The sequence below is a fragment of the Solanum verrucosum genome, unplaced genomic scaffold (assembly GCF_900185275.1).
Source record: "Solanum verrucosum unplaced genomic scaffold, falcon-dt-bn FXZP01000038.1, whole genome shotgun sequence".
Classification (NCBI taxonomy): domain Eukaryota; kingdom Viridiplantae; phylum Streptophyta; class Magnoliopsida; order Solanales; family Solanaceae; genus Solanum; species Solanum verrucosum.
Window position 1 is genome coordinate 711,307 of NW_026020564.1, and position 18,495 is coordinate 729,801.

General features: G+C 34.4%; 1 pseudogene; it reads left to right on the forward strand.

The window, feature by feature from the left end:
• Window positions 1-4,943: 4,943 nt before the first annotated feature.
• Window positions 4,944-13,013, forward strand: LOC125810265 (phenylacetaldehyde synthase-like; annotated as a pseudogene).
• Window positions 13,014-18,495: the final 5,482 nt, after the last annotated feature.

An 18,495-nucleotide genomic window follows, 5' to 3' on the forward strand; every position in this document is an offset into this window, starting at 1 on the left:
ACATTATTTACAACTATTTGTCAAACAACTGGTACTCTGTTATTATAAATGGAGGGAGATATGGTTTCTTCAAGTCCTCTAGAGGACTAAGACAAGGAGACCTTTTATCCCCTTCTTTTTTTATTTTGAGTGCTGAATTACTTTCTCATATGTTGACAGGTCTGCAAACCAAGAGTAGGTACAAAGGTTTCTACATGAGTGCCAATGGTCCCCAGATCAACCACTTAACATTTGCCGATGACACAATCATCTTTTGCAATGGGGACAAGAGATCTCTCAAAATGATTCTGGACACTCTCAAGAAATATGAAGACAACAGTGGCCAACTCATTAATAGAAACAAAAGTTGTTTCTCCCTCAAATCCAAAGCTAGTCTTAACACTATCATCAGAATGAAAAGGCTCACTGGTATGGTTTACCATAAATTTCCCATCAAGTATCTTGGTTGTCCCTTAATCACTGGGATAAAAAAGATTTTGTATTACAATGATATTGTCAAAAAGGTTACTAGCAAAATTAGAGGATGGCACTCTAAGCTCCTCTCTCCCGGTGGCAGAGCCATTCTCATTAGACATGTTTTGCTTGCTCTTCCCACTCATCTTCTCAGTGTTGTTGATCCTCCTAAGGGAACTTTTGAAATTATTGAAAAATGCTTAGCTAGGTTCTTTTGGTCTGGACAAGACACTGGAAACAAGCATCACTGGATCTCATGGGATAACTTGTGCTATCCATTTGAGGAAGGTGGCGTCAATTTCAGCAGAATTGAAAATATTTGTAATTCTTTAAAGTCAAAACAATGGTGGAAGCTTAGAAATTCTAAATCTCTTTGGAGTGATTTAATGAGAGCCAAGTACTGGAATAATCAACACCCTATGAAGGTCCAATGGAAAAGAGGAACCTCTCAATACTAGAAATCTCTCTGTGGGGTCAAATTTAACACCGAAAAAAATATCTATTGGAGGGTTGGAAAAGGGGATGTGTCATTTTGGTTTGATAACTGGTCCAACTTGGGACCGCTTTATCTTCTGCACCCTAACGACAACTCTCATAGTTGTATCAATCTCAACTCTGTCTTAATAGAGGGAAGTTGGCATTAGGATAGTTTGCAATACCAACTTTCAATAGAAGATAAAAATAGGATCAGCAGTATGGGTGTCCACTTGGACAACAACAAAGAGGACTATCCTATTTGGACTGATACATCTACTGGGGAATTCAGCACGAGCTCGGTTTGGAATAACAGTAGGCATAAAAGGGGGATCAACATTATGGCTAAAAACATATAGAACAAGGACATCCCTTTCAAGATGATATTTTTGACTTGGAGGGAAATCCACGATAGACTTCCAACTGATGAAAGAGTTACTAAAAAGTTTGGAATTAGTATCGGTCATGGATGTCATTGTTGCACTTCAGACGACTCTAACACAAATATTGAAAATGTAGATCACCTTTTTTGTCTAGGTCTACATGCTAAAAGAATTTGGAAGTTTTTTGCAGGGTCACTGGGAATTGGTCATATCCATAACACTTTCAAGATGATATCACTCAGTTGGTGAAATTTGAAGACTAAAAACCCCATTGTTGCTTTCATATCTAAAGCTCTACCCCCAATCATTTGCTGGGAACTCTGGAGAACTAGGTGTGGCAATAAATTTGAGGCTGTAAAGCCTTCTTTTTTCAGAACCAAAACTAACATCACTTACACTCTGTTGCATGTTACACAGAAGAATTTTGGTCAAGCAAAGATAGGGGAAAACTGGAATAGCCTTTGTCAAATCTTTGAAGCGGACATCAATCAAAGAACTTCCATCAGAGTCAAATGGCTCAAACCACCTAGAAATTTTATTAAGCTCAACAGTGATGGAAGTTGCGTTCAAGGAAGTTGTGGTGTAGGAGGGCTAATCAGAGACAACCAAGGCAACATGATGTTTGCTTACTCTTTAGGTCTAGGCCAAGGTACTTGCAACATGGCTGAAGCCCAAGCACTACTATATGGACTTAAATGGTGTGTTAGTAGAGGTTATGATAGGGTTTGGGGAGAAACAGATTCCCTACTCTTAGTTAAATGCATAAATGGAGAATGGAAAACACTTTGGAGATTGGACAAATTGATTCAAGAAGCACAACAAATAGTTGAATCTCATGGATTTATCATCAGTCATTGCTTCAGGGAAGCCAACAAACATGCTGATATATTAGCATCCAGGAGTTATAGTGTTGATGCAATACACGAGTTCAACTCTTTCTCTAATCTCCCGAGGGAAGTTAGGGGATTAATTAACACAGATAGATGGGAAATCCCTTCCTTCAGAATGCAACAGGTTAAACCTTCTAATTTTATTTACGAACCCCCCTGAATCCTCTTTGTCAAGGAGTCACGTTAGTAGGGTAATAGCTAACTTAGACTCCCCCCCCCCCCCCCCCTCTTCTTTTGGTGTTAACTTGTAGAGTTTATCTAACTCTAGTTCTACCCCAAGATCTTGTATTAAGTTTGATATACCAAACTTCAAAATGTAACTTTTTCATATCAATGATCATTGGAGGCAGTTTTAAAAAAATAATAATTCTGAACTTACTTGGAGTATTAGCTTCTTGTTATTTTAAAAAAAAAAAAAAATCCTTTTTCTCTCTCTAAATATATATTTTAAAAGTATGAAGGTCCTTAAGAATGTTGTTTGAATTTTTCTCCCTTCATTAAAAAGCTCTGATTTAACAAATTCGTCTTTTCAACATTTTCCTTCAATTATTATTTAATTTTATTTCTTCAATTATTATATAATTTACTAAGTTAATCTTTTCTTATGAGTTTGTACTTGCATAGGAGTATCTGATCCTAATAACAAAAAAAAGGGAAAAAAATTGCCTAATTTATACAATGGTTCTTAAATTAGCATAGAAAAAAAGGAAAAGCCTCAAATATGCCATCGAACTTTCAGAAAAGGCTCATTTATGTCATCCGTTAAAAGTTTGGCTCATCTATGCCATTACCGTTTAAGAAAAGGCTCATTCATGCCATTATTTTTTAACGGTGGTTTTGCAAAACCATTTTTTACACGTGGCCAATTATAATTCGGCCACGTCATTATTTTTTTCAAAATTTTGATTTTTTATTAATTAAAAAATAATGACGTGGCCGAATTATAATTGGCCACGTGTACAAAATGGTTTTGCAAAACCACCGTTAAAATGTTTGTTCAGAATTTTGATTTTTTATTATTAAAAAAATAATGACGTGGCCGAATTATAATTGGCCATGTGTAAAAAATGGTTTTGCAAAACCACCGTTAAAAAATAATGGCATGAATGAGCCTTTTCTTAAACGGTAATGGCATAAATGAGCCAAAATTTTAATGAATGGCATAAATGAGCCTTTTCTAAAAGTTCGATGGCATATTTGAGCCTTTTCCCTAGAAAAAATTATGTAGCATAAGGGTATTCTAACGCATAAGTAAAAACGACAAAAAAGGATCCTTATTTATAGTGTACCATAATTTTCTAATTTGTATAAAAAAAAATCCACATACTTCTATATTTAATTATAAATGTATATAAAAAATTAATTTAGTGTGTATTACAAATGGATTATGTATCTATTATAATTTATTCCTTATTTTTCTTGAATGCATTTTTTTATTATCGTGACACACACGTGCATCGCATGTAATCTAAACTGATATTCATAATAGCATATACTTTAAGTTTTTATTTATATAAATTTCACGCTACGAGTAATAACTTTAGTAGATAATTGCTCCAAATGAATTTTCAGATCATGTATAATTTTACATTATTTAAGCTGTTGACACCTAATTTTGACCCCCCTCCATATGATATGAATTAATTACCGAGCTTCTTCAATTTCAAACGATTTAAAATAATTAGTTTTATAAAATTTCAAAAAGAAATAATAAAAATAGTTTGCAAGTTATTTTAAATAGTTTTGTCACTTTTATAATTTTAAATAATAAATATGTTTTATATAATTATGTATATAATTAGTATATTTTTTTGAAATATTTGAATATCATCACAAAATATTTTACATTTTAGTTAAATATTTTGTTAACTTAGTTTGGGTTAAATTATTGTTATAATTTTAAATTATTTAGTTTATAATTAAGTTAATTATTTTATTTCGTTACGATTAAGATTTTAATTAATTAATATTAATTCATCTTATTTAGGTTTTAGCCGAATTTGTTAATTAACTCAATTTTGTTAACTTCTTAATTTCGTTTGGCTAAATTGTTAATTCATGGCTATTTCTTGATTGTGAATCTAACCACTTTGTTACCTCAATCCAAACTCAACTTTCTTGAACCTTTGGGCCAGAATCTACCAACCCAATACCCAATTCCCAATTCTTTGGGTCCATTATCAGCAATTATACAATCAGCCCACCAAGGACCCAATTCCCAATTTCTTTATGGAAACGATCACTTCTTAATATGCATTTGCTTGTACTCACTAGTTCTCCAATATACAATTTAGTTTACTTTCAATTAGTGCTAGTAATTACTTTGCTTTGAATATTTAAGTCTTTAAACATTTGTTCATACTTGTGCCTCCTATGAGGTTTGAAATCAAGAAATATAATATTCACCATGTTATTGGAAAGATATTTTATCTAAGTCCGTGAATAATTTCCTTCTGTTTCAATTCTCTATATGACTAAGCATGAGTGTTTACTAATTTGTCAAGGTGAAATTATTGGAACGAGTATAGGAATCACCTGGTGAGCATTAGTGATGCTTATGATGCCTATATGTTCTCTGTTGATACTTGTAGTAATTTGTAGGTGTCTTGAATGAGTTATATCACAATTATCTCTAGTTGAATACATAATTGTATAGTTGAAACCATTGAATGCTTGGTTGACAACATGACGCAGCAGGAATAAAAAAATTGAAAGTGATGTCGAAACTAATTCAATTGTCTTGATGAATGCCAAGAGTACAGGCGGGGGAGTGAAACTGGTACATGAATCTAATTGGGCTGTGGTGACGAAGAAAATATCTCCAAGTATTGGAATTGGTTCGCCTATTAGTAACACAGTGCAACAAGTTGTAGATAGTCAAACTACGAATTCAGGTGCTCGAGAAATTGTTCCACAAGAGGTCATGTGTTTTAACACTTTTGATGCTCTTACGAATAATTTTGTGCATGAGATCAATTCATCTCAAGTTAACTCTACAAATGAATTAGTTATTTCTAAGGAAAAACAAGGTGCGACAAGTACTCTGAGATGGATAGATATAGCAAATGAAGAGGACGAACAAGTCACTTCTCCTCCTATGCAAAAGAAATTGAGCCCAACAGCTCCTGCTTTTGTGCCTAGTAGTGCCAAGTTAGTAACTCCCCTGCAAGGTTTGTCACCATCAACAAATGTTGCTACAATCTTAAGTGATCGTTTGGTGAGTTCTAATATTGACAAATTGGCTTCACTTGCACCGATTAACATTAACAAACGACTTCAAGTTGGTGGTAGTAGTACTTTGTCCCCAAATAAGTTTGCTAACCTAGATGATGATGACATCTCTGAGGAGGGTGAGGAAGGTGAGGAAGAGGAAATGCTGGATTATTGTTTTGCAATTGCAGCTAGGAATGCAGATATTTCTCCTAGGCAACAACGCAACAACAAAACAAAGCATGAAAGAAAGCATAGTTGGGATGGTAAAGTGACTGAAGAATTTGTTCCAAGGCAACTACCGATGCGACTCGCAAAGCAAAATCATATGACAATAACAACAACTTCAACACGATTCAATAAAGCCAAAAAGTGATGCACTATCAACTGTTATTGGACAGATTTGAAGAAGAAGACAAGAGAAACATATTTCAGGTATCTTTAGAAGGCCAATCTATCTTGTTTAGTTCATACATTTGTAAAAGAAAGTTTGAGGTTGATAACTCAACTTTCTCCTTGGCATTTATGATTTTTCATTACTTAAGAATCCTCACTTGTAATATCATCATAGAGTGTATTATAAACTTTGTGATGATCATAGAATATCTAGATCTCTCTAGCTCATATTTTCTTCATGGTTGTTAATTAGTAGAGGTTAGGTACCTCATTAAGATTGGTAAGGTAAGGTCTAGCCTCCCTTACTTGTACTTATTCCTAGTGAGATTTTTTTATGATTATTATTAATAAAAAGCCACTAGACCATTGTCTAGTGGTACAAATTTGCAAAAATAAAAATAAAAATAAATAAATAAATAATAAAAAAAAATACATGTGACATCTATTCGAGTCTATATGGACTCCACCCTTACATATTCTTGAGTTTTTTTCGAGTATGCAACATCAAAAGAAGATGTCTAAGGAAAAGGGAAGCGGATATATGGGGGATAGAAGCGGAATTACAAGTTCCGGAAGACCAAAAATGAGTTGTATACGTATTATATACAGTAGTATACAGATGATATACAGGTCCAAATGAGGAAATACAAGTTGCAGGAGCTGAAATGGGTTGTATAAACTTGATATACAATTCTATGTATAGAAAAACAGGACAAAATGCAGTCTATATACAGCAGTATACAACCGGTGTATACATAGATTTCGGGGCTGAAAAACGGGCCAAGCTCAATGGTTTTCGTTTAACACAACAGGTGGCCAAGCAGCAAATTTAATTCAAATGGGCCCAAAGCCCATTTTTCGGGCAGATTCTTAAGACTTAGGACAGGTTGGACTGAAGCCCAAAAATCTGATTTTTGCCTCTCTTTTAGGGCCCGTTTGGCCATGCAATATGGTATCATGATAAGATATCATAATATGGAATTATGAGATGAAATTGAAGTTTTGTTTGGACATGCGATATGTAATTTTTGTATTGTATATTTTCTCATAAACATAAGAATCTCACAAGTTGTAAAACTATTACAATAGCCCCAATTGTTTATTCAATTTTACCAAATAAACAAAAAATTATAAAATCGCATAATAAATTATTACAAAGTTATTTGTTCTCCACTTAAGTAACTGTTTCATCTAATTTTAATTCAATAAAAAAAAGTGAACATAAATTGTAGTGTACTAGTCTTAATATTACTTAACACTCGGTTGGTGTGAGTTAAAGTGACTATATATTGGTGAGAATAATAAATCTTATGTTGGTGAGAATAATAAATTTTAAAAAGTAATGATGTCATTATAAATTTTATTTACATATAAAATAAATGATCAGTAAGTATAAATGTGGGGTTGTTTTAACAAAATATAAACTTGTGAGGATCAATTTTTGTATTAAAAATATCTCAAATCATGATATGGAATTCCCATATCATGATTTTTGAAAAATATGGAATCACATTTCATGATATGGAATCATGAGATGGAATCGGCCGTAAAATCGCATATCCAAATGTTGATTCCATCTCACGATTCCATGTCATGATATGGTATCGCATGGTCAAACGTCGACTTAGTATCCTCCTTTATTGTTATTTGTCTATTTGTATTAACCAAACCTTTTATTTGTTTTGGTTTAATTAAATTAAATCTCTTAACGAGTAACATTTTCATTAATTAAACCTTTGAGCAATTTATTTAATTACTTGCCTATTTAGGGCCCGTTTGGCCATGCGATATGGAATCATGATATGAAATCACGACATGGAATCATGATATGATATCATGCTATGAAATCATGAGATGAAATTGAAGTTTTGTTTGGACATGCGATATGGAATTTTTGTGTTGTATATTTTCTCATAAACATAAAAATCTCATAAGTTGTAAAACTATTAAAATAACGCCAATTGTTTATTCAATCTTATCAAATAAACAAAAATTTATAAAATCACATAATAAATTATTACAAAGTTATTTGTTCTCCATTTAAGTAATTGTTTCATCTAACTTTAATTTAATAAAAAAAATTGAACATAAATTGTAGTGTACTAGTCTTTAATATAATCCTCCGAAAGAGTACGGACAATTTCCTCACATTGAACTTGCATTTCTCGATCATGTGACCGAGAAGACGAACCAATATTGTTACTTTGAGCTATTTGTTGGTCAATATCATCCGCAACTATATTTTCATGCTCATAGACCATAGATATTTCATTAGTACTTTGGTATTCTCGCAAATAATTATGTAACACTGCACAAGCTATGACAATTTTCACTTGTGTATCAATATCATAATGGTTCATGCCTTGTTTCAGTATTCTAAATCTATTTTTCCAAGCTCCAAAAGTCCATTAAATCACATTGCGCAGAGATGAATGCCTATAATTAAACAGTTCTTTGGCATTTTGAGGCTCTCTTTCACTTCCTCGGTAATCTTGCAAATGATAGCGTAGTCCTTTGTATGGAGCTAAAAATCCTTTTGTATTTCGGAAACAACATCAACAACATAATATTTAGCTACCAACAAACATTTTATAAAGAATTACTAAAAGCATATGTGACGTAAATGAGACAACTTTGTGTAAATAAATAATATTTATTTTAAGGATGTAATTTAAAGTTACCGTGTGGCGGAAATGGAAATTGTGCCGTTGGTTCAACAAGTGCATTCTCAAGTACTTTACTATCACGTGCAGTACCTTCCCAATCAGCAACAACAAAGGTAAATCGCATATCAAAATCACAAGCACATAAGACATTTTGTGATGTTCTTCCTTTGCGATTACGATATGCTTGTTGCACCGCTTTAGGAACCTCCCCTTCTATATATGTTCCATCAATCGCACCAATACAATTCTACCAAATAAAAAATACATCAAAATTAGTTTAGTGAACATAAAATAAATTGGAAGCATTATATAGAATGCACTCCATAAAAATAATGTTTGTAAGAGTAATAAAAATAGTGCTTCCAAGACAATGCAAAGTCATGAAATAAATATTATCTCTTTAAACAAAGCTGCAAGGAAATATGTAACTAAATACTAATAACTTACACATAAAATATAAATGTGCACTTATTAAGGCCATACAATTAATAATGTTTGAAATTTTACCTTAAACCAAGGCCAAAATCGAGTATTATGTCGAATTTTGGAATGTACACCTGTCATATTTTTTGATTGTATAAATGTTGGTGTCATCTTGCTAATTGCCTCAGCAACTATTTTAACATGCCGGTTAATTGTTTCAAGTGAATGTTGAAAGTTTCACTTGCCGAACATTGACTATCATTTCGTGCAATGATTGTTAGAAAAATACCCAAAGCCTCCTCAATTTGAACCCGCGTGGTTTGATGCTCAATTGGCAACAAGTTATTTTGTTTGATCAAACTAACAACCTTTCATGGGCTCTTCAAGATTTTATGGTTAAGTATAAATAATTATGCATTTAAGTCTATCCAACCTAACTTTCATATCAATTTATTAGAGTAAATGAAGAGAAGACCTTTCACTCCATGTTCAAATAGATATAACTATAGTTGTAATAAATACAAAACGGTAGAAGTAATAAATTAAGTGTTAGAATAAATGAACATAACAAATTTATTACTCAACAATCGGTTGGTGTGAGTTAAAGTGACTATATGTTGGTGAGAATAATAAATTTTATGTCGGTGAGAATAATAATTTTTAAAAAGTAATGATGTGATTATAAATTTTATTTACATATGAAATAAATGGTTAGTAGCTATAAATGTGGGATTATTTTAACAAAATATAAACTTGTGTGGATCAATTTTTGTATTAAAATATCTCAAATCATGATATGGAATTCCCATATAATTCCATATCATGGTTTTTGGAGAATATGGAATCACATCTCATGATATGGAATCATGAGATGGAATCAACGTAAAATCATATGTTCAAACGCTGATTCCATCTTACGATACCATATCGTGATATGGTATCACATGGCCAAATGCCTAGTGTCTTTGTTTTGATAAAGACCACTTCTTTCTTGAATTATTTTAATCCTTGTTTTGACAAAATTTACTAAATTATTCTAATTGCTTATGTTCTTTTCCTTCCAAGTGATTTTCTTTAAAATATTACACATTTATAGACAAATGAAATAAAAATAAAAGAAGTATAAATAAACAAAATTAGGTAAAATAATCTTTCTTTACTCGTTCATTTCTTTTCAAAGTTAGTCAAAATATTCTGAACAAGTCGTAGGATAATCGCGTGTTAGCAGACACTTTAAATGCTTTAAAAACCTTCTTGAAGTGTAAATGAGAACCTCTTACCCATTTTCTCTAAATTTATAAAGACTTAATCTGTTAGAGTATTTTTTTAAACTTAAGTTTTCTTAATTTCTTTAAAAATTAAGTGGCGACTCTTTTCTAAGTAATTTTCTCAAATTGTTTTATACGAACATTTCAAAAGTGATTTTTCTAAAGATAGTAAAATTACAACATAACAACAAACTCTGTGGTGGTCACAAAATACTTAGTTCTTTCTAGCTCTTATTTTCTTCATGCTCGTTAGTTAGTAACATTAGCTAGGTACTTCATTAGAATCGATAAAGCAAGGTCTAGCCCCCTTGCTTGTACTTATCCGTGTTGATATCTTTTTGAGGGGAAAAAATCATATATAATTGCTTTAGTAAATAATTAATATTGAAAACTATATAGCATGGGGCTATTTAGCTTTTTGTCAACACCTAACAATAAATAAGTTGTTTATCTGGACAATTAATAAGCATGATCATATAGATCCATCTACGCTTTGGTCTAAATTGTTTATATTTGATGCCAACTTTCTGCTAATATAACTTTCGAATAAGAGAATAGTATAACGTTAACACGTGTAAATTACAGACAAAGTTATATTATAATTTCATGGGCTAATTTTATGTTTCTCTTTCCTATTTAACGTCACCAAATTCAAGATGCATTTCCATAACACACGACAAACAAATTTATTTTATTCTAATTTCATACAATACTTTCCCATTACGTTATATATATTCAAAGCAAAAATCATCCAAGAGCATGATGGTGATGAATTCTCAAGAGTAGTACTCTTCTAGACCCTGAGGAATTCAGAATATGATAGTTGATTTTCTAGCGGACTACATTCAAAATTACCCTGTTCGTAGTCAAGTTGAACCTGGTTATCTAAGAAAAGTATTACCAGATTCAGCCCCATATCAACCCGAACCAATTGAGAAAATACTGAAAAGGGATATTTTTCGGGGGTTGACACATTGCATATTTCCCTTGAATTTCAAGTAGTGCTGGAATTCTATCTAGGTGAAATGCTTAGTGTTGGTCTTAATGTGGTTGGATAGCATCACCAGCTGCTACTGAGCTAGAGAATGGATTGGCTTGGAAAATTGATTACATATACCTTGTTTTCTGGTGGTGGTGGAGGTGTTATACAAGGTAACTTCCAATATTTGGCCAAATATTTCAAGTGAATCACTTACACAATATTGAAAAAAATTTATATTCAAATACAATTTAAAGATGGTCCAAATGCAAGCCTACTAGTAATAATGATTGAATTGTCCAAACATGACATATTAAAAGTATTTATAGATTGTAACATACTTGATATGTTGAATTTCATACAAAACTAACGAAAATGCTGCCAAATATAATACGTATTAACTAAGCTAGTTTCGATACATGAATAACTCTCTTTCTAACTGGCTTTCAAACGCCTCTTTTACTATTTCCAACTATGTTGTGCACTATTGTTGCTGCAAGAGATCAAATGTTGGAAAAAATTGGAAGAGAGAACATTGGCAAACTAGTAGTTTATTCATCTGATCAAACTCATTCTTCTTTCCGAAAGTCTATCAAGATATATGGGATTAGACCCGAAAATTATCGCGCTATCCCAACAACAAAAGCTACTGAGTTTTCCCTATGTCCAAAATCGTTACGTGGAGCTATTCAAAAAGATATAAAAGGTGGCCCTTATTCTTGTGTGAAACTACTTCAACAACCACTATTGATCCATTGCATCCACTCTGTGAAATCGCTAAAGAATATGGAATTTGCATGGGTACGTTGAAATATTGTATGCATCACTATATCATTTAAGAACATAAACGGTTAGAGAGATCTTTTTTGCGTATGCAGGAAGTGCATGCATTTGCCCAGAATTTCAACATTTTCTTGATGGCGTTGAAAATGCAAATTCTTTTAGTCTAAATGCACACAAATGGTTATTTTCTACGTTGGATTGTTGTTGCCTTTGGGTGAAAGATCCAAATTCACTCACAAAAGCCTTGTCAACTACACCTGAATACTTGAGAAACAAAGCTAGTGACTCCCAACAGGTAGAGGCTATAAATTTACATACTCCCTCCGTCTCATTTTATGTGGCACTTTCCGAATTTCGAGATTCAAACTAGTCTATTTTTTACCGTAAGTTTTTCATGGATCTTTTAAACATTTTGAATTATTAATTATTGTGACTTATAGTACTTTTTAAGTAGTTTACAAATATATAAATTTTATTTCAAAAAAAATGAAGATTCCATAGGTATATTTGCGGTCAAACTTAAACTGTTTGACTCTCGAAAAACAAAAAAGTATCACATAAATTGAGGCAGAGGGAGTATAACTTATGTTCAAATTATTATAAGGTCCAATTTAATAGGTTGATGATTTGCCTATACAACAGGTGGTAGATTACAAAAATTATCAAATTACTTTAAGTCGGAGGTTCAGAGCATTGAAGTTATGGTTTGTGCTACGATGTCATGGTGTAGTCAACGTTAAAAAAATCATAAGAAGTCATATCACAATGGCTAAGCATTTTGAAGGACTTATATCAATGGATGAAAGGTTCGAAATTGTGGTCCCTAGAATTTTTTCTATGGTGTGTTTTAGAGTTTCACCTTTGGCATTGCAAAAAAGGTTTGAATTTGGCGCGAGTGAATGAGTTCAATGAGAAGTTATTGGAATCCATTAATTCAAGTGGTATTATTCATATGACTCATACAATGGTTGGAGGAATTTACATGATTCGTTTTGCTATTGGTGCACCTCTCACAGACTATCCCCATATTGCTAATGCTTGGGACGTGATTCGAAACCATGCAAATGTTATGCTATAAACTTTGACATTTGTTGCACTAGTAAACTAAAGCATAGTTATATAAAAATGTGAACAGTATATTGAAAAATAAGACATGCTACATGCCTTAACGCATGTACACTATATCAAAAATGATTTTTATCGGCAATTAATTAAAGATAATAGCTCAATTGCTGCTAAATATATATTTTTAACAGCAATTAACACTCTTTGTATATGTTCCTAAAGCCTTTAGTGACATTGAATCTAATCGCACTTAATTAATGTCGGTGAAGACTTTAGCACTCTTTATTAATGTGTCTATTTATTGCCGCTTAAAGTTATTTTTGTTGTAGTGGTAGTACATTGATGATAATGTAAAATTTCTCTTACACTATTAATATATACTAAGTAGTTAATTATTTTTGTTTTCTCGTGTATTATTTTTCATTTTCATCATGTGTTCTTGTTACACAATATTATTATTTTTCTTTAACCTCCTTATCACATCTATCAAATTCAAATTCAAAATAAATAAATCCAGACGTCTCCGAGGTTGAATGAATAAGTCTATTGGACTAAGGTTGATGACCTCACCCCAAGGCTCAAGTAACTTCTGCCTCCAGATGAGCGTAACTTCCAAAACCACGATGCCTCTTAAGTTACCCACACGTTCATCATAGTCCTAACACACAATACACTCAATATACTTGGTGGAATCCACCACCCTTTGAATCAAAGCTCTTCTGGAAGCCAACAAAAGTCGTAGCTAGGCGGATAAGATAAATAAGTCCATTGGTGAATCTCCTCACCCTTTCAGCCGTAGTATAAAGTATCATCAAACCATAGAAAAATAAAGCATGGAATATAATCTCATAATCAGTAATGAGCATGTCATCGTGTCACAACCCCTCAAATCGAATCGTATTGTCCTCTCTCACACTATAGGGAGCAATTTATTTTCCAAAAAATACCTTTAAAATCGATTCTAAGTAAAAGGAGGTGTCCCAGTTGGTCTAACCTAAACATAAGCCCTCACCACTTCTTGGCTAGCTCATTCATCCTAAAAACGGTGAAATCAACTTCATTAGAGTCTACCAATCTCAACTTCCAAAAACTCATAAGCATCTGCACTGGGGTTTCCATTGAACTATGAAGGATCCATTTCCATTCCTTTGAACTGACTAACACTCATATGCTCATCACTGACAAAGTCGACACAATAATTGTAACGACCTGATTCCGTCGTTAGGATAAATCCAATGGGGAAAGAATTGGGGCTAGGAAACTTTTGAGTAGTAACTTGGAATTTCCTAGCCTAGTCCAGATTTGGACGAAATCGGAGTCAAGCGAGTCTAGAGAAATCTGGTAACAATTGGGTGATCTAATTATGATTTTGATCACATGAGTAGATAGCTAAGACGTTAAGGAACCCGTACGACTTTACGGAATTGAATTCGGGTGAGTAGAACTCCCGAAATCGATCTTAGTGTGAACGGTATTTTCTAAGCGTCGTTGGTTAAAGGTGTGTTGTGAAATGGGGGGTCTTGAAATTATTAAAATAGCTCACTGGTTCCGTGCAAGCCACTGGGGCGGGTTTTCTGCCGCTAGGGCGGAGCCGTTGTAGCGGGGTTAGGACCGCTGTGGCGGGTCCGACGTGACTTAAGGTCGTAAATAAACCCCAAAACGTCTTTATTCTGCACTTTTCGACTTTAAGAGCTAGGAGACAACCCCATACGAGTTCTTGAGCATTTTTTTACCATTCTTGAGGCTAAAGGTAAGATTTTAACTCCCCGAATCCGTGTTTCAATCCGTAGAACTTAGTTTCTTGGGTAATTATCGATGGGGGAGGGTTTTGATCTATAAATTATGGTGGGAAAAAGCTCTAAATTGGGTATTAGGATCTTGAGTTTGGTCTAGGGTTATTGGGTTTGTTATAATCCGAATAATTAGACCTTTGATTGTTGATCCTTGCGTATAAATTGTTGTTTGTAGACCTAGAACAAGCGGAAAGAATCCGAAAAGGGAAGATTCAAGTGCCTTAAGGGATTCAAGCTTGGATTCAAGGTATGTGATGGTTGTGATTTCATATTGGTGTGATATATGTTTGAAATTGCTTCATTGTAGTGCATGTATGTATGTGATTATTGCATTATTGATCACCCTAATCGTAAATGAGGATAATTGAATAATTGTATGCCATGAATCACCTCTTGTTGTATGATTGTGAGAATATACATTGTGATTGTGATTGTGATTGTGATTGTGATTGTGATTGTGGCTTGTTAAATGGATCGGGTGTTACATTTCGACACATTAACTTGGATCTGTTTCCACGTTCCGACATAAATATGGGATTATTGCCACGTTTAGGTATAAATATGGATCGGTTGCCATGTTCCGTCATAAATATGGGATCGATTGCCACGTTCCGGCATAAACATTGGACCAGATACCACGTTCTGGTATGCTAACAGTTTGGGTGTGGGTTCCATGAGAGGACTATTGAATTGGGTTCCGTGAGAGGAACATTGAATTGGGTTCCGTGAGAGGAACATTGAATTGTGTTGTGTATCTACTTGTGATGATTACGTATCATATCTAATTATGACTGATATTGGAAGATTGTATGTTGCTCTAAACGGTAACCAATGTGTATTATTGAGAACGTGTGATGCTACATTGATCCTGAAAAAATGACTAATATTGTATATGTTCGGTATATGCTTGTTTTATAATGTTGTGGTTACTTACATGTGTTTCACTTATTGGGATAACCGCGTGATCCTACCAGTACACTGTGGTTGTGTACTGATACTGAACTTGCTTGTTCTTTGTTGAGTACAGGGCATCTTCAGGCTGCTATGGATAGACCTCAACTAAGTGACTATTGAGCGTGACCGGATTCAAGGGTGAGCCAGTTCTTTCAGGCTGCCATGAATCTCTTTTGTTTAAGTCCATTCTTTTCGGACTCGGACTATTTGTTTAGGTGTTTGTTTAGTTTCGGGGTTGTACACCTTGTTCTTAGACTTGTTGTTAGTAGAGTTTTGGTACATTGACTTTCAGGTCCTAGGGATTGTTCTTCCGCATTAGTTTGGCTAGTTTATTTAAACCTTTGGAGTTTATGAGAACTCTATATAATTTTTGCATTTAAACCTGCTTCTGTATCTTTAAATGCCTTAGTTTTTGGTTGAGTTGTTTAGTTTGGGTTGTAGTAATGGTTCTCCCACCGGAGGATCAGTGTGGGTGACAATCACGACGGTCTGGGTCGTGACAAAGTTGGTATCAGATCCCTAGGTTCGTTGATCTCATTGTACCAAAATGAGTCTAGTAGAGTCTTGCGGAATGGTACGATGATGTTCGTACTTTTCTTCGAGAGGCTATAGGAATTTAGGAAAAACTCACTTCTTTCTACTTCTTCGTGTTATGACTTGAATCCAATTGGTATCTGGGTGATACAAATTGGTATCTTTCCTCATTCACTCTATGGTCTGAGCTAGAGCAACAACAATGATAACACCATCACTAGCAAGAGAGGATGTGTATAGACTACCGACAGTTGAATATGATCACCATTCAGAAGAAGTATCAATTGCCTCGGATAGATGACGTTTTGACCAATTGCAAGGTGCATCGGTTTTCTCTAAGATTGATTTAAGATCTGGTTACCATCAGTTAAAGATTGAGGCGGTTAAGAATTGGGTTCGACCAAGTTCTATTATTGAAATTAGCAGTTTTATGGGGTTCACTAGCTACTATTGTCATTTGTGGTATGAGTTGAGTCCAATTGGTATATCCCGATTCCAATTGGTATCTCAACAAAGTGAACTAGACGTCGTAGTCATGGCTAGAGGGACACAAGCAAGTTAATTGGAACTGAGAAGTTCCAATTGGTATCTGGACTTAGAGGTCGTACAAGGCATAGATGATAAGTAATAGTCGTATATGGAACAAACTAATTAAGGAATTTGGACTTGTCTGCAAGTTGTAACTGCTTGGGTGTCGTGAAACTTGTTGTGAAAATAAAATCATCACGTGATTAGGTGCAAGGGTCTAGATAAATTACGATGTGGTTCGTAAACGAGAAATCTGGACGTGCGTTGCGAGTTGCGACCAACTGATAACCGTGTGAGAGTCTGGGTATATCTTAGGGACGAGGATGTTGTAGTGTTGAAGTAACGCAAAGGGATTTTGGAGCGTGTATCGTTGGGTTGACTCGGGGTAGGCAACGATTATCCTAGCTAAGGGGATTGAGTACTCTAAAAATGCATGTGTTATGGTTGGGAACCTTTAGGGGAAATTGGGAAAGAAAAGAAACCCAGAAAAATTATTGGCAGGGATTTTGTTTCCGTTATGGCCGCTGGGGCGGGATTTTCCCACCAAGGCGAGACCACCAGTGCGGGATTTCTCCCGCCAGAGCGAGACAAAATCTCAGCCCAGTCTCCTCTGTTTTTCCCTAGTCACAATTATGGACCCCGGATCGTACCCGAACTAACACCCGCGATCTAATTCAGTGTTCATCAATCGAATATAAGTTATAAAATGTGTTAAAATTGTGGAGAACCTGGGCATATGAGGAGTAAATCAGCGAGGCTGTGGAGGCTGGGGAAATGGTAATGCAGGTAGAGGAGTAGTGCAATCAGGCAAAGAGGTTGCCCGCCAAGAGGACAGGCTCAGTTTTATGTTTTTCCGAGTAAGACCGAGTTTGAGGGTGTGATACAGTGGTCACAAAAGCTACTCTTTTCTGTGCCCGGATGGCTATTATTTTGTTTGATTCGGGTTCTACTTATTCGTATGTGTTGGTTCAATTACCTCGGGATTGGAGAGTCAGTCATAGTCAACCATATATATCGTGTTGTCTTGTTGTGTTTATTAATTTTAGATTTGGGTTGATTTGGTTATGTTGGATATGACTGACTTGATATAATCTTAGGCATGACTTGATTGTCCCCATATTATATCAGGCTTAATTGTAATACTAAGTCGGTAACTCTAGAGATCCCCGGTAGGGAAAAATTATAGTGGAAAGGGGTGTAGAAGCCTAAGCTAGCTAGGATCATATCCTCTATTCGGGCTAGGAAACTGGTAGGACAGAGTTGTTTGGCTTATTTGGCTTATGTTTGGGATATTGAGGTTGAGTCTCCCTCTATTGAATCTGTTCCTATGGTGTCTGAGTTTAAGAAAGTGTTTCCAACAGATTTGCCTGGTATGTCTTCGAATAGAGATATATATTTCTACATTGACTTGGAAAATGGCACTTGCCCCATTTCTATTTCTTCGTATCATATGGCTCCAGCAAAATTAAGAGAGCTTAAGGCACAAAACCAAGAGCTTCATGATAAAGGTTTCATCCGTCCTAGTGCTTCCCCGTGGGGTGCTCCTTTCTTGTTTGTTAAGAAGAATGAGGGTGGTATGAGAACTGATGAATTTATCTTAAGCCATGAAGGGGTGGATTGATACCGGAATGACCAACTTATGGATAAAGAAAGTCCCATTGAGTATACCTGGGCGAAGGTAATTGAACAATTTAGT